The sequence below is a fragment of the Mesoplodon mirus genome, assembly GCF_964341445.2.
Source record: "Mesoplodon mirus genome assembly, chromosome: 10".
Classification (NCBI taxonomy): domain Eukaryota; kingdom Metazoa; phylum Chordata; class Mammalia; order Artiodactyla; family Ziphiidae; genus Mesoplodon; species Mesoplodon mirus.
The window spans coordinates 96,856,753-96,880,847 of NC_138986.1; the positions used below are offsets into that span (position 1 = coordinate 96,856,753).

The 24,095-nt window shown below is 39.7% G+C and overlaps 2 long non-coding RNA genes across 2 annotated transcripts in view; one reads left to right on the top strand and one right to left on the bottom strand.

Annotated features, from left to right (window-relative positions):
* Positions 1-4,029: 4,029 nt before the first annotated feature.
* On the bottom strand, positions 4,030-21,129 carry LOC309810988. Its single transcript, XR_014295087.1, has 3 exons — positions 21,055-21,129; positions 11,509-11,560; positions 4,030-4,152 (listed from the first exon to the last, which is right to left on the bottom strand). It is a non-coding gene; the product is annotated as an uncharacterized lncRNA (long non-coding RNA).
* LOC309810989 overlaps positions 6,595-24,095 on the top strand; it is a 126,103-nt gene continuing 108,602 nt past the window's right edge. Inside the window, exon 1 of the long non-coding RNA XR_014295088.1 lies at positions 6,595-6,630. This is a non-coding gene — a long non-coding RNA (uncharacterized lncRNA). The remainder of the gene's footprint in view (positions 6,631-24,095) is intronic.

Below are 24,095 nucleotides of genomic sequence, written 5' to 3' on the forward strand. Positions count from 1 at the left end.
GGATACGGGTTCGTGCCCCGGTCTGGGAGGATCCCATATGCCGCGGAGCGGCTGGGCCCGTGAGCCATGGCCGCTGGGCCTGCGCATCCGGAGCCTGTGCTCCGCAACGGGAGAGGCCACAACAGTGAGAGGCCCGCATACCGCAAAAAAAAAAAAAAAAAAGAAAAAAAAGAAATAAATAAAAATTCAAAACAGTAGTGTGGCTGATTAAATGGATAGTGGAAAGAATGGAAGCCTGAAAGACAGAAGAAAGACCTAAGTCTTGTCTCTAAAACGCCAACTCTGAAATCTTGTGTCAACCCCTAATCCTTCTGAACCTGTTTTCTCAGCAATAAGATTGTGATGATGACACCTAGTTTTTAAGATACTTGTGAATATTAGATGAGATAATGTATATAAAACATATAGTAGAGGTTCAATGAATTATGGTTCTTATTATAATAGAGACCCCTATATATTAAAAAGAGGTTGTTGTTATTTTAAAAGAAAGTCTTGAATACTGACAACCAGCCTGAGACTCACTAAGAGGAATTCATAATAAACTACCCTCAATTATCTTCTGGGTGATCAAAATGTAGTTGGATCCTGTGGGGAATTTTGCAGAGTCTGTAAAATTGTCCTGTGGGCACGAAGGCAATAGAGCTTGTACAGTTAGGTGGACTCATGGCTGTTCAAATACCATACTAAAGATTATTATATATCAGTCTTATGGTAAATTTCTAGTGCTTTGCTCCACTTTTAGAAATGTATTTTTTTAATGATTGCAAATAATACATGTTCATTCTAAGAATTTGAAAATCTTAAACATTATGAAGAAGAAATGAAAATCACCCAAACCCCAATATTATCATTGATTTTAGATCCTTCCAGTCTCTTTATAATTTCGGTCTCCAAATGCAAGTTTGCATATATATGTACAACCACAAATTGGTTATGCATTATACACAAATTTTTATAACTTGCTGTACACACAAAATATTTTATGACTATTAAACATTTTTCTAAAATGGCTTCCAGTGGCTGCCTCATGTTGCATCTTATGAATTTATTATATTTTATTTAACAAATTCTTAACTGGAATTTTAATCTTGTTTTTAATATTTTATCATTTTAAATATCAGTGATGAATATAATTGTAGACAGCTTTTGTGTATATTTACTATTTATAAAATAACTTTATTTTCTATGACACATTTGTAAATTTGCTGAGGTAAACAAAATGCACATTTTCGTAGCTTTTGATATTTATCTCAATAATGTCCCTCACTGTTTCAATTTTGCTTATTAAACTACCCATTTTACTCAAATCCACAAACTCTGGGTATTAGGATATAAAATGCTACTAAATTATTACTTTAATTTATACTTTCTTTCTCAAACTTGGGCTTTTGAGCACTTTCCATATATTTATTGAATATCTGTTTTTCCTTTTTAAAGAATTGTCTATTCATAAACTTTTCCCATAATTCAATTGGTCTTTATCGTAATTTCAAATGATTTGGAAGAGCTCTTGAAAGACTAAGGGTATAAATCTTTGGGAGCTACCATCTATTGTAAATATTTTTCTTAGTTAATCATTTGTGTTTTATTTTTGCTTAAGGTGTTTTGATTTTTGACATCTATGTTGAGACATTTTTCATTAGTCAAATCTACAAATCCTCAAAAGAAAAGAGAGAACAAGACCCATATAAAACAGATAACCTAAAGATGTGGCAGAAATAAATGTTCTTTGGTTATGACAAAAAATGTAAATTATTTAAATTTCTTATTAAAAAATAATCTCAAAGTGATTCAAAAAATCTAAATCCAAATTTATAGGAGGCAGTCATCAAAAGTGCTATCTGTTTAAGGTAAAAGGATAGTAAAAAAATGCATCAGTTAAGGGCTGATAACAAACAAATAATGCTTGCAATGTTGTTGTAAGAAAAATTAGAATTCAAGGCAAAAAAAAAAAAAGAAAGAACCATTAAGAGGACAGAGAAGCACATTTTCTACCAATAAGGGAACAGTCTATTAGAAATACATGGTAGTAACAAAACTCTATGAGTTGAATAGTTAAGAATCAAAATATATAAATCAAACACTATTAGAAATTCAAATCAACAGAAACATAATTTTATTGTAATAACAGAACTTACCACTCAGTCTTTGACAGTTCAAGTAGGTGAATGACAATAGCAATTTTTTAAAAAAGATAAAAATGATCTGGTTGATCTTATTAATAAAAATTAGCAAGTAGACATATATCAAACTCTGTGGCCAAAATAAAGCCCATATGGTCCCCAACTTATGGTGTTTCAATTTAACAATTTTTCAACTTTATGATGGTGTGAAGGTGATATGCATTCAGTAGAAACTGTAATTTGAATTTTGATCTTTTCTCAGGCTGGTGATATGCTGTATAGCCAGCCAGGAGATCATGAGAGTAAGCAACTGATAAACTCACAACCATTCTGTAACCATATAGTCATTCCGTTTTTCATGTTAGTACAGTGTTCTATAAATTAAAGGATATATTTAACACTTTATTATAAAATAAACTTTCTGTTAGATGATTCTGATCAACTGTAGGCTAACATAATTGTTCTGAGCATGTTTAAGGTAGGCTGGGCTAAGCTATGATGTTCTATACTGTAAGTGTATCAAATACATTTTCAACTTATGATATTTTCAATTTATGATAGACTTATCAGGACATAATCCCATGTAAGTCAAGGAAGATCTGTACCTCTTTTTTTTAAGCACCCACTTAAAACTTATGAAAATTGCATTGTACTCACAAAGTCAACATAACTTCAATAAAGTAGTTATACTGTGTACAGTCTGATCACAAAGCAATGACACTAGACATTACTAACAAAGAATAAACAAATAGAATAAAATGAGCTAGAGGATTTTTTTACATAAACACTTCTCAACAACTTGTGTCAAGTAATAAATTTAAACTTTGTTTACTAATTAGATCCAAATTGTTGACAGAGTCAAATACAAGACTTTAAATGCTTTAATTACTAGCAAGCTATATTGAGTAAAAAGATAAATTTGAATCCTGAATGTGTGCTTCAAATGGTAATTGCACAAGCGTAGAAAGGGAGATATTTCATGAGCACAAGCTCAGTAAGTACCTGCACTGTCTCATGGAGGATGAAGAAACCAATGCAATCTTGGACTATGTTAATAGGCATTAAATGACTGGATAAATGCCAGAGATGATCCCTATTGTACTATGTATGGTGTCAGCCTCCACTTCTCTCCCATATCCCACCTCAGGTGTAGAAAACATCATATAGCTCAGTGGAAGGAGAAATAAAGAGGAAATACTAAAAATATTGGAAAGAGTAAAGCAATCTCTCATTTTCCTTTTTCTGCCCCACTTCCAGGGTCAAGACGGTATAAACTATGGTGGGATGAAGCAAAGATGATGGCTATCTTGTCAAAAGAGAGCAATGCTTTTGTCATCTCTTACTTTCATTTCTCCCAGGTATGGTGATTTTGCAAAAATGTGCATTTGGGGCTGGAGGATTCCTTTTCATTAGGAAGCTTTTTTTTTTTAACTTTAAGTATTTCATTTATTTTTCTTTTAATTTTTATTGAAGTATCGTTGATTTACAATGTTGTGTTAGTTTCACTTGTGCAGCAAAGTGAATCAGTTATACATATACATACATCCACTCTTTTGTTTTTTTAAGATTCTTTTCCCATGTAGGCCATTACAGAGTATTGAGTAGAGTTCCTTGTGCTATACAGCAGGTTATTATTAGTTATCTATTTTATATATAGTAGTTTAGGCAGAGAAGACCAGCAGGGTAGAGACCCAGGAGAGAATGCAAGGAGGAGATGGCTACGTGTGAAACCTCTTAGACCTGTTTTTTTGGGGTTTTTTTTGGCTGCGTTGGGTCTTCATTGCTGCGCGTGGGCTTTCTCTAGTTGTGGCGAGCGGGGGCTGCTCTTCGTTGCGGTGCGCGGGCTTTTCATTGCGGTGGCTTCTCTTGTTGCAGAGCACGGGCTCTAGGCGCGCAGGCTCAGTAGTTGTGGCACACGGGCTTAGTTGCTCCGCGGCATGGGGGATCTTCCTGGACCAGGGCTCGAACCCGTGTCCCCTGCATTGTCAGGTGGATTCTTAACCACTGTGCCACCAGGGAAGCCCTAGACCTGTTTTTAAGAGTGGCAAGAAAACGGCATGCTCAAGTTTCCTCCTAACTAGCTTATCATAGTGGGAAAGTTAAGAAGGGATTCAGGACAGAAGCGTGATCACAGAAGGAAGAAAGTGCATGTGGCCGAGATGACCTCCAGCTGCATTTTCTGGGTATCTTGAGCTCAGTAGGCATCAGGACAGCAGACAGATGCAGAAAATGAGAATACCAAAGTCATTGATCAGGCTAGGTCAAAGGAATGTATTCAGGGTTAAGTGCCACATTTTAAGTAGAGAAGGTGAAAAATCAGAGAACTTCTAGAAAAAGAGAACTGGGGCTGAGAAAGGGTCTGAACACCACATTCTATGAGGAAAGGTAAATGGTTAGCCTGCAAAAATGTGTCTCTATTGTTTCAAAAGAGTAAAACAAGGTGGGAAATGGTCCAGATTATAAGGTGGCCAAATATGCCTCCAAATTAGGAATGGTATAATAATTCTAAGATGAAAGGGTTGCCTTATGGAGCTAATGGCTGTGTCTAAAATAAAAGATTATCTTATAATTCATAAAAGGAACTTATGACATCCCTGCTCTCATTCATTCATCATGCATTCATTTTATTAAGCATCTAGTGTGAGCCAGGTCTATGCTAGGTGCTGGGGAGACCAAGAAGAATGAAACATGGTCTGGCAAACAAGGAGGTCTCATCCTCTGGAGGATACTGATATTATACAAAAAGGGTGATAGGAAGGAAACCAACAGAAGGGGAACCCACCCAGACTGGCAGGACTTGACTTAGGTAATTCTAGGAGAAGAGGTGTTGGAAAAGATGCACCAGACCTCAGAACCTCCCTCTGCAATATATTAGCAACCACACAGGTGAAGACTGAGGGGACAAGGCCCTCTGGAGGGAGGGCTCCCCAGGTCCAGGAGGGTGAGCTTGTAGGCCTGGAACCTTAATCGAGATCTCCCTCTGAGCCCTCAGGATTATCAACATATAAATAACCAACTTAGTCATGTCAAGGCTGATGGCCTTGTGAAAAGTTGAAAATAATATACACTGCCATAAATATAATCTCTACTAGATGCTCATACAGTTTACACTCACCAAAGTGCCTGGTTGCCATCCCAATAAGAGCATCTGCATGAGGACAAAAGGGAAAACAAAGCCCTAATTTTTTTTGACCTTTGACTAGCATAAGGAGGGTAGGCTTTGCCAGCATCAGCCTCATAAAACTAACTGTGGGCATGGGAAGAGGAAAAGGAAAAAAAGTGGGCAGAATGATAAAGGAAGATAAAGTTCAGTACTGTACATATAACCAACATCTACTTCAAGTCAGTACAGTATATCACAATTGTTTTTCATTACCTACCATTTTCTGGCAGTACCCACAGGGGAAGGTCACCAATGTGGGTAGATGGCATTAAGGCCCACTGAGTGAGGACACTCCAGCACCCTGAGTTCTCTCTCTCTCTCTCTCTATCTCTCTCTCCTTCTCTCTAGATAAATAGATGATAGATAGATATATAAATAGATAGATAGGTGAGACATTACTCAGTAAGAGTTTGTGGCCTCACACCTTTACTCCACTTCTTTGGTCACCATTCAAATGCATATTCTTTGGAAAAATAACATATTATTCTAGTAGACATTGACAGTCTCTAGGGCTGGGGTACTATGGGGTATCACAGCACTTCAAAGCTTGACTTGAGAGGGGTTGAGGAAATGAAATGAGAATCTGCGTAAACCTAAACCAATGAGCATGGTGTTGCCCATATAGGAGGTGAAGGCTGGTTTCCACCTTCCACAGCTCTGCCTCCTGTGTCTTGCTGCTCCCCTCAAAAGCGTAAAAGAATCACATTGCTGGAGTCATGCTAATTCTCTAACTAAGTGGTCCAGGCTTGGGATGATGACAAGAATAAATTCCTCGTCTGCCTCTCTCCTTTACCGTAACATGTTATCCTGACAACTATGTACTGCTCCCTTCCTCTTGGCAAAGGATAATACCCCCTAAAGAGCTGATTCCCTCTGTTCCTCCTTCTTCCAGAGAAAATGAGCTTTCAAGCCTTGGTTTCTCTTCCATTTCACTCAACTACATTAAATTCAACTCAACACCTCTTTAGTGTCTTTTAAATAGTATATGCTACACTGGGATCAGCTACCTAAAGTTACAAAGTGCACAACCATGGTGTTCCTGGACACCTAATAAATTCTGAGAGACTCAGGCCAGGCTAAGTGTGGTTGGAGGGCTTCTCGTAGATGGGTCTCACTTCACTCCTCGCTTTTAACCCAAGGTCCAGGGGGAATGCTGTAAGTCAGCCTTCACACGTAGGCCTTATAGAGTTCTGCACATGCTCAATTCTTTTTTGGTTTTATCACAATTCTAGATTCGAATGAAACAGCCACATTGCTGCCTTTGAAGCCCAGATTAACTCAGTTTGCTGAGGCCATGATGACATTTATCTGATATCAAGGATTTGGCAATGGAGGCATTAAAAGGTAGGCACATCTTTTCCTGTGACCGTAGGGCATGGCTAAAGCAATAAACCTACTTTATTTCCAGACACAACTAGCATTGTGGCAAGTTGGCTCATGCTTACAAAATTACCAGCTCAAGGAAAATTCTTGCCATCCAGCCATCTTTTCCTCTGGTCCTCCCAATGTGTTTTGATTAATGCTCAGTACACATCTCTTGTTTTGAAATGGCTTAAAACGATGACGGTGTGATCAGAAAAGAGATAAAAGACATATTATCTATGGAAGTTCCAGAGTTTTCAAAGGTATCAAGGGTGTGTATATTCTAGTCCAACCTGTAGAGAAGTTAAGAGGTAACTGGTACACAGGCAGGTGGACTTGGCCCTCATGTGACCACAGCCTTCTTTGACATCACCTAAGTTTCCTAGCCTCTCATTCTTGCAGAGAATTTTCAGGAAGACAGTACAGCACTGATGCCCAGTCCTTAGGGTGACACATCCATGCCTGTTAAGGGGAGGCTACCTTATTAGTTCAAAGATTTTAACTCCTAATACCTAACCCTCACTGAGTCTGTACCATGTGGAACTACATATGCAATGCACTTTACATGAATTGTCTTATACTAGATAATATTATTATATCTACCTTATGAGGTCAGAAAACTTGGGCTTAGAAAGTCATTGAAACAATACCCCCAGTAAAAGGCAGTGACCAAGCCTCACTGAACCCAGAGCCACACTCTTAATGACTGTGCTGGGCTTCCACGGGCAGAAGAAACACTTTAGAGTCAGGACAGCCTGACCACTATGATCCCCTACAAGACCAATCTCTCTCTTCTTGTGCCATAAGCCAGATTTTTTTGATCAAGCAGAATATAATGTACTCACACCCCTACACGTATACTTTTCACATAGGAAGTCCTCATGGATGTATACAGAAAGTAAGGATATTTACTAACCATCACATCTGTGGGAAAAATGTACATCACTATAGGGCTCGTCTCAACGTAAAGTGATAACATGATTACCAATTTCTTGCAATTTGAAGAATTCTGTTAAGTCTTTTCTCCCTTCTCAGAAAATATGACATACTGATGTTGGAAAGCATATTGTATACAGTCCACTCTTTCGCTGAAGACTGCCCTTTCTGTGGTATCCCTCTTCTAAAATGCAAACATTACTGAAGAGTAACATACGAAGTCATGAACAACTTTGTATGAATAGTTTTATTAAAACCCTCAGTGCCTATGAGCCAGAGAAAGTGTTTGCAGTGTTTGAATACACAGTGGGTCTCAGCAAAACCCAGATCGAAAAAATCCAATAGGTATCTAGGATTCATCTCAAAACCAGTGAAGAAGTTTGCAGACTGACCAGCATACAAGGGGTGATGGTATATCTTCTGTTTTAAGGGGGAGCTAGATGTTTCTGTTTTCTAACATAGCAGTAACTTTCTTAATGCAATTTTGATATCTGGATTATTTCCAGATGTTATCTGTGGCCTCTAGGCCTTTTCAACATTCTCACAGTCTATGCCTAAAAATTAATTTACTTACAATAAAACACACTGGGATATTTTCTAAACTTTCCTACTGAATAAAAAGATAGACCTGGACATCCATTTCTGGGAAGATGGAGTAGACATGTCTTTCTCCATTCCTCCTACTAAGTACAACTAAAAACCATGGACGTTATATATAAAACAAACAGAAGAAGACTCTGAAAGGCAGAGAGAAGATGGCAGATTGGCTATGGAAATCAGGACCCAAGGAACAACACAGCAGTGAGTTCTCTGGATTTTCTTTTTACTTCCTATATCCGAAACCGAAAGCTGGAAAAGTCAAAAACAACAAAATGCCAATGGGTTCAGATTAAAAAGCCCCCCAAAAGTTTGCTCTCTCCCTAGCCAAAGGGTCATAAAAGGGAAGAAAGAAAGAAAGGAAGGAAGGAAAGAAGGAAGGAAGAAAAAGAAGGAGGGTGGGAGGGAACACATTTATACACGTGCTCTATCCAAGCCAAACATCAGAGAAAACCTGTAGCACCACCTACGCATGCCAGCAAAGGCTTGGTGGGAGCCTAGACTTCCACCCTCATGAAGCTGTAACAGGGCACCTCAGCAGCCTCACCAGGATGCTGTCAGAGAAGGCTAAATATGGAATGGAGTTTTCCTCCCCACCTGGTGGTAATAAGCCATTTGGCCCATACAGTGTCCGTGGAGACCATGTGGGAAGTGTGGACTGCCGCCCTCACCTACCAGAATGAAGGGCTCCCTCCCCATTGGGGTGGTGTCAGAGGACACATCATGGAGAGTTGGGTCTTTCCAGGGGTAACAAAGCCCCAAAACACAGCCACAAAAACTCAAGCAGTCCTATTAGAAAGTAGGCAAAGGACGTGAAGAGATATTTTATCAAGAATATAGAGATGGGGCTTCTCTGGTGGCGCAGTGGTTGAGAGTCTACCTGCTGATGCAGGGGACACGGATTCGTGCCCCAGTCCGGGAAGATCCCACATGCCGTGGAGCGGCTGGGCCTGTGAGCCATGGCCGCTGAGACTGCGCATCCAGAGCCTGTGCTCTGCAAAGGGAGAGGCCACAGAAGTGAGAGGCCCACGTACCACAAAAAAAAAAAAAAAAAAAAGAAGAAGAAGAAGAAGAATATAGAGATGGCAAATAAGTAAATGAAAAAGTGGTCAACATCATCAGCCACTAGAGAAATACAAACTAAAACCGCAATAAGATATCACTTCACAGCTCTGAGAACAGCTAAAATTAAATATAGTGACAATATCAAATGCTGGCAAGGATTCAGAGAAACTGGATCTCTCTCATTGCTGCTGAGAATGTAAAATCCTACAACCATTCTGCAAAACTTTGGAGTTTTCTTTAAGAAATTAAACACGCAGCTACCATGTGGCCCAGCAATTGTACTCTGGGTACATCTTTCTTTCCCCAGGGAAAAAAGGCATGTTCACATAAAGACCTATACACATATTTTTATAGCAGCTTTGTTTGTGAAAGCTCCAAACACGAAACAACCCAGAAGTCCTTCAACAGGTGAATGATTAAACAAACTGAGGTACATCCATACCATGAAGCAATAAAACAAACTGTTGCTCTACAGAACAGCTTGGGTGACTCTCCAGAGAACTATGCTATGCGGAAAAAGCCAGTCAGAAACACTTGCATCCTGCATGATTCCATTTTTATAATGTTCTTGAAACAACAAAATTATAGAAATGGAGAACAGATTTGTAGTTCCCAGGGGTTAAAGGAAGGATGGGGACAGGTGAGAAGTGGGTGTGGCTATCAAGGGCAACAGGAGAGATCTTTGCGGTGATGGGCATGTTCTGTATTTGACTGTATCACTGTCAACACCCTGGTTGTGATACTGTACTCTAGTTCTGCAAGATGTTACCCTTGGGAGAAACCGGGAAATGGGTACATGGATATCTAGGTATTATTTCTCACAGTTGCATGTGAATCTAAAATTTTCTCAAAATAAAAAGCTTCATTAAAAAAATAATACCCAGGGCCTCCCTGGTGGCGCAGTGGTTGAGAGTCCGCCTGCCGATGCAGGGGATACGGGTTCGTGCCCCGGTCTGGGAGGATCCCATATGCCGCGGAGCGGCTGGGCCCGTGAGCCATGGCCGCTGAGCCTATGCGTCCGGAGCCTGTGCTCCGCAACGGGAGAGGCCACAACAGTGAGAGGCCCGCGTACAGCAAAAAAAATTAAAAAAAATAAAATAATACCCAGAAGGCTCCAAATAAAATAATCACAGGTTATTTGAAAAAAATACATATTTTTTTTAACATCTTTATTGGAGTATAATTGCTTTACAATGGTGTGTTAGTTGCTGCTGTATAACAAAGTGAATCAGCTATTCGTATACATATATCCCCATATCCCCTCCCTCCTGCGTCTCCCTCCCTCCTGCCCTCCCTATCCCACCCCTCTAGGTGGTCACAAAGCACCGAGCTGATCTCCCTGTGTAATGTGGCTGCTTCCCACTAGTTATCTATTTTACATTTGTTAGTGTATAGAAAGATATATATTTTTTGAGTTGTATGCTACTTGACATCTTCTAGCAGATATTTGGAAACTGTGAGAAATTTGATCATGGAAGTGAAAAGCCTGGAAGAGGGATGGCAAATAGAATGGAACTCGGAGGCATTCTTGACAGGACGTGTGATAGTGAAAAAGCATGGTCTGTCATCATGGGCCTTGGGACTGGGGGAGGTACAGCCAATGTGCCACATAATTGCCATTCCTGACTCAAGGTTTATCAGTAGGGTCTCTGACAGCTTGGGAGCTCCAGAGACTGAAACTTTCCAAAACAGTACCCATTTTACTTTCACTCAAACCCCCAAGTTTAAAAACAAGTGTCTAAATCCCCTGGGCTGTCTCTCTCGCTGTGTCCAGTGAAATTCTGGGCTACAGAGTTGGCTGTTTGACTGATGTTCCGTTCTGATCATTTGCTGGCCCACAAATACATTATGCAATTCATTGCTCAGGAAAATTTTCTGTTTGTTTGAGTTACAGGGATTAAAAGCATTACAGCTTAATCCCTTTGATGCATCCAGGCCATTTTGAAATTGGATGTTTTTCTATTAACTCTCCTACTGGGAACCAATTCACTGCCACTGTAGCAGCAGAGCCAGGCAATGCTGATTAATTACAGAATTTCTGCCCTTCTGCCTTTCTGACTCTTTTAAAAATATGTAATAACAAAAACACTTAGCTAAATCTATGGGGTTAATCAATGTTTCATGTAATTTGGAATAAGAAACTTCAGAGCCTTTCTCAATAAAAAGAGTAGAGGAAAGAGATAAGAACTAGTAGATTAAAGAAACCAGTGTTTAAGAATTCATATGAGTTAAAGGCGCAAGCCACATCAACTCTCAACTTACCGAAAAACAAATCCATGTTAGAAAATCAGCACACACTCGGTTTATTACAGTTCTGGAAATGGAGAACATGAGTTTATAAATTAAATTATGCATTCGATTCAGAGGCTGTAATGCTGCTGTCAGATTTATAGCCTCCAATTTACAGACAAATAATAACCTGTCAAGAAAGGAGGCTGACTGCTCATCAGATGGGCTTTGGGTAGATGGTTTACACTGAACGGCCTCCATATGGGAGCCAAGAGAAAAATAAAGACCTTGACTTTGCTTCCTTTTGTCAGTGGTGCCTAGGGAGAGAGGTCTATCAGAAGGACGTCTGCTGTAGTAAAAATGAATATTATACTTCATTTTCTGCACTACAGAAAATGGAAGAAAGCAGTGTCAGGGAAATTTTAAGCAATTCAAATGTAGGCTAGCGCATGTTGAGAAATAACTCTGCCCACTGAATAATAAAAGAAAAAGTGGTGACCGCAGAAGAATTAGCATCACGGGAAGACCACAGGATAGAACGTGTGCTTTTGTACTTAAAAACCAGAATTTGTACAAACTTAAAATTCACAACCATTTCAACATATTATTTTTCACTGGCAACCTTGTTACTATTTGGCAAAATATTTATTTCATACATCAACAAGGATCAGCTCTATGCATGACTGTTTTTTTACTGTGTTATCTTATTTTCTTACACTTGAAGATATGATTCATTTCTTGAGGGCTACTTTATAGATTTATGCTAAAGAAGGACAGCAATGCTGGGGGATTGTTCGTAGTTGCTTAAGGACAAAGCAGTATGCTAAATAAATTGTGAAATTATTACATGATGCCTACACGTACACAGTCCTTAGAAATGAATTTAGCCATTTTCATGTGTGCAGTGAAATACGCCTCTTTGAAATATGAAAGATGAAATTCCTTTAAAAGGTGTCACTTGTCAGTCTCATAAGAAAATCATCATCTCTGCTTTTCCCTATATATTTTCCTGGGTGTTGTATTATTTCCTTAAGATCATCCGTGCATTCAAACATTGTAAAATCTTTTCTTTTACTTGGCAAAATTGATTCACTTGGGATATCATAGACTATTCACAGGTTTTCCATTTTTATTTTCTAATAAATATTTTCTTCCCCTTTTCCTTCTGTATTTGCAGTTTACTTTTTGTAATTTCAGTTTAATCATTTTTACCAGTATACTTGGGCTTCTACATTTGCACAGGCATTATGCTAGATGCTGGGAGAGATACATAGTTATGAGTCCTAGTTTCTGCCATCCAGGTAGCATGCATTCTGATGGGAGAAAAGAACACATAAATCAAACCCAGAAGGAGCATGACTGAGGGCCTCACTGCTCAGAGGGTTCTCAGACAGGATTTCCCATCTGGGAGTTGTTTAGAAATGCAGAGTCTGAGGCCCTCCCCAGTCCTGTTGAAGCAGAAGCTGCATTTTAACAAAATTCCCAGCTGATTAGAATTCTCAGTACTGTATGAGGATGGAGCAATGGGGCTGGTGTTGAAGGTGGATTGAGTGTGCTAAAAAAACAGTTCCACACAGTAGAATTGGCAAAACAGTTTCAAAAGAGCTGCTTCTCTGTCACTTTCCAGTGTTATCTTTAGATTTTGAACTTACCTGGGTCTGAGGATAGTTGAACAAGGTAAATGGATGCAGATCCATTTAAAACAAGTACTTTAAAGGCTTTTAAAATCTCTCAAGTTAAAAGATGCCCCAGTCCTGCTTATAATTTTATGTATCAGATTTTTTAATGTAATTCAGAATTCTTCTGACATCACTAGCTTAGTAAGTGAAAATAAGGTCAGATTTGCTTAAATACTCAAATTGCATAGATTTCTGGCTCCCTGGTGATCAGAGGAACAAAAAAATGCAGTTATTCACCAACCCAACCTCTAACACATTACTCTTTAAATTTTATTTTTATTGTTGTAAAATATAGTCAACATTAAATTTACCATTTTAGCCATTTTTAAGTATATGATACAGTGGCATTAAGTATTAATACATTCACACTGTTGTGAAACCATGACCACTATCCATTTCCAGAATTTTCATCACTTCAGACAGAACCTCTATATCCATTAAATAATAATTTCCTCCTGCCCCTTCCTCCAGCCCCTGGTAACCATCATTCTACTTTCTGTTGCTATGAATTTGACTAAATACCTCATATAAATGGAATCATACAATATTTATCCTTTCATGACTGGATCATTTCACTTAGTATAATACCTTCAAGGTTCATCCATGTCGTAGCATGTTTCAGAATTTCATTCATTTTTAAGGGCTGAATAATACTCTGTTGTCTGTATATAACACATTTTGTTTATCCACTTATCTGTTAGTGGACATTTAGGCTGTTTCCACCTTTTGGCTATTGTGAATAATGCTGCTCTAGCAGCTTACTATTTTATGTTACTGAGTGGAAAGCTATTGAAAGCTACCCTTGCCTCGCTGTTAAGCTGGACAATGCAGGCACCTTTCATGGAAGCCGTCGGCACATGTGTATTGGAGTCACTGGGGGGAAATGTACCCCATCCCACTGTATCATTGCTGAGGTGCAGCATCACTGCCAAAACCAAGGCACTCCACTGAAGATTCTAACCACCATTGCTGCTGATACTTTTCACCAATACACAGAATTCCTAGGGGGAAGGAGAACATATCCTCCCCCAATGATAAGCTTACACTCAAAATTGACCTGGCTGTCACATGTACAGTACTGTCAGCTGTATCCCATCGTTCAGAGACACCCACTTCCCCCAAAGCACCTGATAGCAGTCCTAGGTGGGTTAGAGGTGATCCTAGTACCAGTCGAACATTCCAGAACCAGTTCTCCCTGCCAACAATCCATGCCCTGGGGTGCCATCTAAGGAGCCAGTTTGGATCTCTTTCTTCCAACGTCTCTCGACTACCTCTCGATGACTTTAATTTCAGAGCAGCTCATTAGTCTTTTCTGTCCATCTCACCTCTGTGAAGGTTACTACCTCCCTTGGAGGTGTTTTTAAAACTTTGAATCACAGAGTGAAAGAACTGAGATCTTGTGTGTCAACTTGAATGCATACTTAATTATAAAAATTTTTATTTACAATGTCGGAAATTCAGAAGGAAATGTTCTTTTGTAAGCACTAAAGAAGTATGATAGAAACTTATCCTAGCAAGACTTTACAAGGTAGGGTCGAATTCTAATGGAATTGAGGCAGTTTCTTATCCTAAATGTTTCCTCCCTTTTTACCATCTCTGTCCAGCAACTCTGGGTTAAATAACGTATGATCTGAGACATGAAATTAAAACAGACCTAAGAAATAAATTATTTTAAAAGCAGAAAAAAAATAACTGTTTCCATCTCATGAGCCTCTGTGTAGCAAGCACTTTCTTAGAATGTGTACCCCATAACCTCCAAGATCTATAGAGCCCTAGGTTTCGTGGAGGGGCTTGAGGACTCCATCCACCTACAGAACCAGAGCCAGGCCCCGCTAATCAAGAAGTCCCATTATATTCTCTTCCAGAATAGGGGTGAGTACGTGCTTCACACCTCCATGTAACAAAAAGATGTCATTCAAGTGGTTCTTCCCAGACCAAGGAGTCCACCCAAACGAGAATAGACGCTCTTATTCACGACATGGGGAAGGAGAACTTATTTTAAATGATTTTCCAACCCACAAAAGAATTTAAATCTGATTTTTTCTGGACACTCTATTTATACTCATGTGCACTCATCTTTGGACATCTGCTGGGATGGGCCCACAGAACTCCAATTAAATCAAGGAGTAGCCCTCTGAAAGAAGAACTCATCCTGGAGGGAAAGAGAATCAGGCAAATGAGCTTGACCCAATAACGAAGCTTCAGGTGTCCGAGGGTCATGGCAGTTCTGAATCCCATATGGCACCTATCTCTCCAGTCCAACCCCACACACAAGCCGCTGAGTGCTAGAGAGCAGAGGTATTCTGATAAAAACTGGAAGGGCTGTCTTCACTCAGGACTCTGTAAGACACTGAAGCTAGTGACGCCCTAGTGACAGCATGTGACACAACAGAGTGGTTGGTGGGGAGTGATGGCTCCAGTTCTGCAGGGAACACGATGGAGCTTGGGTGCCTGCATGATGGGAGTGCCGTGATGGCCCAGCTCGGGCTGCAGTCGAGGGAGCATGCTGGTGGAGGCCGTGTGCCTGGCATGAGAGAGCAGCACTGGGGTGATTGGAGTGACCTCGATGCCTGCACAGGTGTTGGTGCCCACAGAGATGCTGGCACCAGTTGGCGTCATCATGTTTAGAAAAGGCTGTGGGGAGACCCTGGGGAGGCAATTCCATGCAGCTTTGCTAGCCACGGGCTTTTGCTTAAGTGGACTGGGGCAGGAGAGTAGGAAATGGCAAAAGCTGTGGTGCATCTGGTAGGTTCTGTGCCTGAGCATGTGGGATTCACTCCTGAGGACTCCCAGCGGCACCCGGATGGACACCCTCAATGTGGGTGAGATGAAACTCTGACTCAGGCTGTCAGAGGGCTCCCATTACTTTTACCCTGGACTTCCTTGGACTTTTCACAGTGCCTTCAACTAGGTACATATATGCAAATTAGAGAATGTTTCTTTAGGATAATCAGAGAATCAGAGTTTCACTTCTTACCTCATTTCCAAACAGGATTTTTTTTTCACTATGCTGTTTGTTTCTGTGTCTTTGATGTTTTTAAGAGTGAGGAACATTTCACCAATCTCTGTTTTCTGTCTTCTTATAATGGATAGCAGGGCTCACAACTTCAAGGACAATGAGGTGATCAAAAAGTAAACATGTGTGAACGTATGACGTGATGGCTATAAAACAATATGGAGTGGATGGAGAAGGTGTGGTCCCCGTCTAAAGGCACGCTAGTTCACCAAAAACAAAACCAAAACCAAATCCCCTGCTGGGCCAGACAAAACATATCTTTGGGCCATATTAAGCCAAGAGGTCACCAGGATTATCACTTTACCCATTCTTCTAATCCTCACCACGTGGACAGTTATCTTGCTCCCACAGAGCTGGGATAAACCATCTGAAGATGGTTAACACAGATGGAAACCAAGAGAAGCATATTATAGTATCCCTCCAATTACCCCAGGAGCAGGGCAAAAGCAAGGACCATACTGCTTTATCTTTGTATTTTGTGTATCAAGTCCTTTTGCAAATACTAGGCATCGTGATCTCATGGGGAAATCACATCAGACAAATGGGAATGTTAATATTTAATGATCACTGGGGCTCATGCCTTGCTAGGCACTATCCTGAGAGTTTTCTGTCTGCTGCTTTCATTTGCTCTTCCCAACTCACCTGTGACATAAGTACTAGCATTTTCTCAATTTTACAGGTGAAGGAATGGAGGCTAGAGTCACACAAGTGGCGAAGGGGGGCATTCCATGGCTCCAAAGTCCATGATTGTAACCCAAATGCAAATACTTCAGATAAAGCAAGAGTGAGTCAGTAGTTCCAAGATTGTGCAAGAGGGTGGAGGGAAGAAACTGACCATAGGTAATATTTAACAGGGGATCACTGCTGGCAGAGACAGGCCCTGGGAGAGGGCCTTATTCTTATTATTTTTATTCTTATTCTTATCTCTTATTCTAGAGAGGATAAGAGCAGCAGGTTCAGGGGAGCTTGGACAGGAGCTTGGTGGTGGGAGAGGGCAGGTGGGTAGGGGTGGAGTGTGGTCTGATGGGGCAGGTGGAGGCAGTGTTGAGACCACACTTTCTCCCTCTCCCCCACCTCCTCCATCCCCATCTGTCCACTGACACAAGTCCCAATGAGAAGAACTAAAAGTAAACTTAGAAAAAATACTGTATTTCATATATTGGGAACACATTTGATTTTCTCTCCATCTCCCACCCCACCCCCGGGGGTCTGGCCTCTATCAAGTCAGGAAAACAGAAATGTAAACATTAATAATGTGGAGAAAAGGACAGAGCCTCTTCCATTCACAGCTCACCAGAGGTGTGCTCTGGGGGTGGGTTTGATTATATTGCAGATGTTTCCCTCAGGGGGAAGGGCCAGAAGAGATCAGAAAGGGTAAACCCCAACCCACAAAAAAGCCTAGAGAGGTAGAGCCAAGCACTGCTCTGTCTGTGTCTGCACACTGTGACAGGGTGAGTTCTAGTGCTAAGGTTTCCCACAATGAACAGAATCTTCCCACACTTCCTAATGTCCTTCTGCCGCGGTCAATTTTATGTGCCATCTTGGCTAGGCTACAGGGCCCATATAATCTGGTCAAATATTAGCCTAGATGTTTCTGTGAAGGTAATTTTTAGATGAAATTAACATTGAATTCAGTAGACTTTGAGTAAAGCAGTTTGCTCTTCATAATGTGGGTGGTGGTGGGCCTCATTCAATCAATTGAAGGCTGACCTTTTTCCGGTAAGGAAAAAGACTGACCTCCCTGGAAGGAGAGGGGATTCTGCTAGAAGACCACCTTTGAACCTGAACTGTAACTCTTGTAACTCTTCCCTGGTTCTGCAGTCTGCCATCCTACTCAGATTTTGGACTTTCTAAGCCTCTACAATTGTATGAGCCAATTCCTTAAAATCTCTCAATAGATAGATAGATATTGATAGATATAGATATATGACATATACATATCCTGTTGTATTTTCTGTTTCTCTGGAGAACCTTGACTAATACACAGCCTATTTTATCAGTTCTAAGATGTACATATTTTCACATTTTAACATCCCTGAAATCATAAAATATCTTAAGTTAATTTTGTTTTAAATGAAATATGATTGTTCTTAGTATTTAACAGAGTATTGAACATTGCCCCAGCTAGATCTAAATTTAGAACATGAAGGTCAATAGTTTGCTGTGTTGAGTCACCTGATTGTAGTATAATCACTGTCCATGATTTGGGTCACCGTGCAGTGACCTCTCTCCAAAGATCCAGGAACTCTGTGCAGCTTTAACTAATTATTTCTCTATAACCCTTCATTCAGATGCCATCTGTAAGCTCTGAGAAATATATATTATATATATATATATATTATATATATATATATATATATATATATATATATATATATTTAGGGGATGCAAAATATGAACCTTATGAGGGAGATAGAGCCTAAAAGGAATGTTTTGAAAGAGGGGAAGAGGAAAAGGAAATGGTCAATAGTTCTCCTCAATAAGCCTCATTGCATTACTTAAGCCCCACTTTTCTTTCAGCCCAAGTTTATAGCATTTTAATCAATAACTGTGCCTTCTATATTCTGTTGCATGTAGCATTTTGTTTTTCTACCTGGTACATTTTCAAAAGAACTGGAAAACGGGCCAATATTATAACACTTTTTTGACATGTCAACTCTTACACAAAACTAGGAGCTCCTTGAAGTCAGGACTAAATCTGAGGTATGTGTGCATCTCTAGTACTTAGCATGTGCACTCAGAGTACATGGACAGTTGTCAGTACATGCATGTCATTGAATGTGTAGACTACAGTGTGAAGTGCTGACAAATGTCCAGGCATCCAAGAGAGCCCTCAGAATCTAGGTACTCAAATGTGAGTATTTGTCTCTCTTTTAGATATTTATATATATCACATTCTCTCTCTTATATTAGACGAGTGTGTGTGTGTGACAGAGAGAGAGAGAGAGAGATAGAAGTTGAGCAAATGAGAGAGAAAATCTCTTCTAGGTTGTGAATACCTTGAAGGTGGCTTAGTCAAAATAGCATAGGTGTGGCACCATCAAAACATTGGTTTAAGTACCGGTTCTGCCACGTATAGGCTGTTTGACTTTGGAATATTACTGAACCTTTCTAATCTTCAGTTTTTATACTTGGAAGGAAAGTGAACATTATAGTTATCTATGTTGAAGAGTTTCGTGAGACTTAAACATAACTTCTGAAAGAAACAGGCACGTCACATGCTCATAGAAATGGTAGCTCTCATTGTTCTGCCACCATCTCCAGCTGTTTCTGCTGTCGCACTAGATACAGGGCCTTGCACTTGGAAGAGAGTCATGTTTGTTGAATGAGTCACAAAGGGGTGTCTGAAAAAAACACACACTACTTTTGGCTCTCTATACATGTAATAAATTTTACAGCCTGACTCACATAGGTATAAAGAAAAGAATCATTCATGATGTGATTCTTTTTTCACCCCCAGTTTTCAATATTTTCAACTGAGGAATCATCAGCTTCATTGTATTATTCATGTTCTAATCTCTCTCTCATTTAGAAATATCATCTTCACTTAAATGAAAGCAACAACCAACCAATGAACCAACCAACAGAACTCCAGATACTTTAGTTAAACCACAGAAATTACCCCAAGTTCATGGTTTTACTAGTTTGAATTTTCACATGGGGAGCCAAAATGCTTATTTCTAGTTTTTAAGAGATAATCACAATATAGACATCCTAGTGTCAAAATTATTTCCTCTCTCATTTCCTCCTTCCCCCTTTTTCTCCTGTCTTCTCCCCTACCCACCATCTGTTTGTTCGGGAGATCAATGAATGAATCACCCAACAGGCAAATGAAATCTGGATGACATGTTACTTTAAGCCACATCTGAAATGAATTGAAAGTTGAAAAGGCCACATAACATCAATCAGGGTGCGTGCTATTCTTGCTAAAACATGGTCAGACGCCAGAAGGGCCTTTTGTAACGCACTGTCCCAGGAACCATCAATTTCAACGTTCACACGTGTATTCCTCGTGTCAAACGTTGGCAGCCACCTTGTACTTACTGGTGTACCTCCATCCTTCTTCAGATTAATGATTCACCACACTATGGCAGCATTAAGTCAGAGAATAACAACTAATAGCTGGAAGAAAGTGTCAAAGCCGAGTTTCAGGTGGCTATGGGAAGAGCAAAGCCTAGACAGACCAGAAGCTGATAGCTGATGGATGGAAAGAAGGTAGGAAGGAAGGAACTATGGGTTGGTGATTGGATTTAGGGTCAGATTAGTTCAAAAGCCTGAGTCAAATTTCAACTCTAAGCTGTGGAAATGGAGTGGAAGCTGGAGTCCAAACAGAAACTTCACTTATCCAGTGGAATCATTTCACAAATGCTCTGTGTTGGAGATGTTTTAGACACTGAGGATGTATCACTGAATAAAATAGAAATCTGTGAACTCAGAGATTTTATTCTGGTGGGGAAAGATACAAAAAACAATTAATGTAACCATAAATCAGTTATAAAGTATATCAAAGGAGAGAAAGAAGGGCTATAGAGGAAGGAAAAAATCAGAGTAAAGAGAAGTCTAAATGCCAGTGTGCCAAAATGGAAGTTTCCATTTAAATGATGTAGTTTTAACATGAGGATTACTAAAATAGCAATTATTCACCAGAAAATGGCAGAATCACAAAAGTAAAAAGAATCCATTTTGTAACATGACACAAAGAGAAGACTTTTATGACATATATTAAAAGACTCACAATTTTCCTCAAACTTAAATAAAATATATACTATGCATGTCACACCAGAGAAGCTCTGAAAACATTCTAGAGATAGCTTGTCCAAATTCCTTTATAATGAAACACCGTACTAGTAAAATAAAGAACATAAGTATGTGGATTTTACTTACAAGAGCAAAGTCCTTTCAAACCAGTTTCATCTCATAACATTGTCCATGTGAACAGTACTTTCATCCCTATTTTACAAGTAGGGACATTGAGGTTCAAATAATGTTTATGACTAAACATAATGAGTCAGTGGTAAGGGTCATGGAAAATACATGTCCTAGGCAGCATGCAAATGACTTCATCTTATGTGGGTTTGGCCATGTCAGAAGTGAAACTATTTCAGTAATTTTGTGAACACAATTTTCTTCATGTTTATCGCTTTTCCTATCTGGCTATCCCTAAAGACCTAATTATTGAGTAAAGCTCATTGAGAGCTAAGGGTGAGTGCAAATGCCTGAGAAACAACATAACAATATACAGAAAGTGCCATGTGACAGAGTTTCTCTATTGAAGGAATTCAGGAAAAGACTAAATACTGCCAAAAAGTTTAAGTTCCAAAGTATTGGGGGTTTTTTTCTCCTAGAAAAGTGCCTTTTTGGCTCTCACTTCATAAGAGAATGACAAAGTCTTTATAGTAAGTCCCTTATCCCCTTTCACTTTTTGAATCTTAAGAACATGGTTAATACCACGTATTTGTGATTCAGCTAATGAATTCACTGATTACACTTGGCAAGTGACGTCCATGCCAACAGCCCCACAAAACTTAGGTACTAATGATGCTTTCTTTAAATTTGGAATTCAAGATAAAATTGGGAAATCCGTCAAGGATGAGTATGCTTTTTAGATTGTCCTATCACGTGAATTTGAAATCTGTGATAAAGAGCATGCAGCGAAGTATTTATTTTATATCACTTGTTCATTTTGAAAGTTTTCCAAGTAACTGCAGACTAAACTGAAAGCAGGATGTTGTGTTAATCAGTTCTTAAACATGAATATGGCCCTGCCAAACTGGCTTCCTTGAAACCTCTTTCATTTGCGTTCCTCTCCTATTTTCTCATGTAAGAGATGAAGATAAATGTGCAGTGCCCTTAACCCATTTTGCTACTTCGATTATTATGTTCACACATTTACACACACACACACACAGAGGGTGTACCTAATTATCCAGGAAAAAGACCACTAAATATTCAAACTATTTTTGCCCAAAGCTCTTTTTTCCCCCCCAAGTCTCTTTAATTTATCTGCCCGTCACTCTGTGAGTGGCCCTTTTCCTTCCCTAAAAATGTGTAAGGGGACTTCCCTGGTGGTCCAGTGGCTAAGACTCTGTGCTTCCACTGGAGGAGCATGGGTTCGATCCTCGGTCCAGGCACTAAGATCCCACATGCCAAGTGGAGCGGTATGGCCACACAAAAAAAACAAAAACAAACAAACAAACAAAAAAACACAATTTTGTCAGGATGACAACCCCAGGAATTTAAAAATAAACAACTCCTCCTTCTCTCTGGGACCTTGCCCTGCTTCTTCTGACCTTTACCCTAAAGCCCAGTCAGTGACCTTATCAGCCAGTCAAGCTGACTTGGGTTAGGGTTGACCTAATGAGAACTTGAGCGTGCCATTGGCTATGTGAATATTCCTCCTCTCCAGAAAGAGACCAGAATCATGAGAATGGAGCCCTCAGTGGTGGCCTGGTCTGGCTGCAGAGAAATCAACTGGCTTCTAAGGACCATTGTGATGTCTTGTCATCAAATCTCTCAGCTGGATTACAGCTCAGTGCCTTCCATGCGGCCACTCTCAATAACAATGCAAGGCTATCAGAGGGAAACTTGAACTGGCGAGAATGTGGTAATTATGCTGGAGCTGCAGCTGTGCAGGAAACTGGGCACTGGGCTCCAGAAGGGCCAAGGCCTTCCATGTGGATTCCAGGAACAATTCAAGGGTGTTGATTCTGATTTATAAAACTGGCTGTGTTTTGGATTCTAGTTACTTTAGCAATCAGCTCTGAGGTTATGGTTAAAGAGTTCCCAAATTTACACCTCAGACACCCAGAAGCAACACCCTCGCTGGGAGAGCCAAGATGGCGAGAACTAATGGCTGCCTTCATCTGACAGAATCCTACTCTGTAAATACAGACATTTGCCCCTGGCTTGCCTCACTGAGCACAAATATTAGTGTGCAGGAGGTACCACTTGGAAAACTTTGCCCTTCACACCTTAGTAGTGCTGAGTGTTAACACATTTAAAATCCAATTTTTAAAAAGCGTAACAACAAATCCCAGTATATATTTTAATAAGATACCTGTTTATGACTCCATACCACGTATTTAATTGTATTAGATTATATATTTGAACCATGGTCTTCTCACCAGCAAGCACATATTCCCATGACCAATAAGATTTGAATAAATTAGGTGTAGTACCCTGTAAATACATTTTTTAAATCTGCCTTTTATTTATACCAAGTTTTTAAGAGGATTTGGAAGATTTGTTTGTGTGTGTTTGAGATTGATTTAACCTGCATACGCTTATACGCTTATTCTTTGAATGATCCAGTGAACTACTGGGGTTGTCTGATAATTGACCATAAGGATTCCCTGGAACCAGCAGCATCATTGACAGTCAGTGATGCTCTTTTTCTGTAGTCTACAGAGTGCTTTAGGACCATTCTGTAACATTCTTTTCACCTGCAGGTCGTCTTCCTAATATTTTCTTCACAAAGAATAAAACAGAAGCAGAAAGTTTAAGAGTTTTGCCCAAGGCCGTCCAACAGATTAATAACAGAAGTAAGATTGACATACTGTATCTCCTTGAAGAAAGCTTTTTATGTGTGTGCATTTCTCTACCAACTAAATTACCCTGTAACCTATCAGCGATGTCAGTCTCAAGGTAAATTGTTCTTGTTGTCCTGTTAAAATATGGATATGGAGCACACATATCTGAGAAAGCCACATGTAAGAAATACGTAGAGTGAGAGCCAATTCAAAAAAAGCACATAACTAATTATGTACAACTGAAGATACATAGCTTTGAAACTGAACAATTATCAACAGCTTCAAATATTCTTGCATTGGTGTAAAATGCTGGGGAGACCCAAAGTTAGTCATTCCCTTTCACAAACTTACCAGTACAGTCATTAGCCTAAAAAATAAAGGTTGTTAGCAATGCCT